Here is a 1,048-nt window from a genome sequence, read left to right as displayed (position 1 = left end):
GACACACTTCGAGTTTCATTATGTGCCACTTATCGCCACGCTTAGTTATTCTGAAGACGATACACAGTGTTTTGGGAAAGGGACGGCTACTGGATGACACAGTCGTAGCTGTTCGCTACAGAAAGAAGTAAACTTCTAAATTAGTCTTTAAACGTGGAAATTACTTCCTTGTGGTACACAAATACGCAAAACACTCACAACATACTTAACACGTGACACACAGATTTGTGGTACACAAGTACACAAATCAGCCACAGTAAACTAACAAGACGAGTATCAAGTCTAATATAAACAACAACTCAAATGTAAACTTTTGTAAAGGGACAGATCACATATGACGCATAAACGTTGAATAACAGATTGTGTACGGTACTTCAGGAGCAATGGCAAATATATTAGGGTTTTCTAGAATGAAATTTTCACTCTACAGCGGAGTGTGCGCTGATATGAAACTTCCTGGCAGATTGAAACTGTGTGCCGGACCGAGACTCGAACTCGGGACCTTTGCCTTTCGCGGGCAACTGCTCTACCGACTGAGCTACCCAGGCACGACTCTCGCCCCGTCCTCACAGGTTTAATTCCGCCAGTACCTCGTCTCCTACCTTCCAAACTTCACAGAAGCTCTCCTGCGAACCTTGCAGAACTAGCACTCCTGAAAGAAAGGATATTGCGGAGACATGGCTTAGCCACAGCCTGGGCGATGTTTCTAGAATGAGATTTTCACTCTACAGTGGAGTGTGCGCTGATATGAAACTTCCTGGCAGATTGAAACTGTGTGCCGGACCGAGACTCGAACTCAGGACCTGTGCCTTTCGCGGGCAATTGCTCTACAAACTGAGCTACCCAAGCACGAAGTTTGGAAGGTAGGAGACGAGGTACTGGCGGAATTAAAGCTGTGAGGACGAGGCGTGAGTCATGCTTGGGTAGCTCAGTTGGTAGAGCACTTGCCCACGAAAGACAAAGGTCCCGAGTTCGAGTCTCGGTCCGGCACACAGTTTTAAACTGCCAGGAAGTTTCATATCAGCGCACACTCCGCTGTAGAGTGAAA

General features: G+C 46.7%; 1 non-coding gene across 1 annotated transcript; it reads right to left on the bottom strand.

Annotated features, from left to right (window-relative positions):
• Positions 1 to 473: 473 nt before the first annotated feature.
• On the bottom strand, positions 474 to 548 carry Trnas-cga (transfer RNA serine (anticodon CGA)). Its single transcript has one exon. It is a non-coding gene; the product is annotated as a tRNA-Ser (tRNA).
• Between the last annotated feature and the right edge of the window lie 500 nt (positions 549 to 1,048).

This window comes from Schistocerca nitens, chromosome 1, assembly GCF_023898315.1.
Source record: "Schistocerca nitens isolate TAMUIC-IGC-003100 chromosome 1, iqSchNite1.1, whole genome shotgun sequence".
Lineage (NCBI taxonomy): Eukaryota > Metazoa > Arthropoda > Insecta > Orthoptera > Acrididae > Schistocerca > Schistocerca nitens.
The sequence above is the reverse complement of the archived record's forward strand: the minus strand, read 5'-3'. Positions and strand labels throughout refer to the sequence as shown.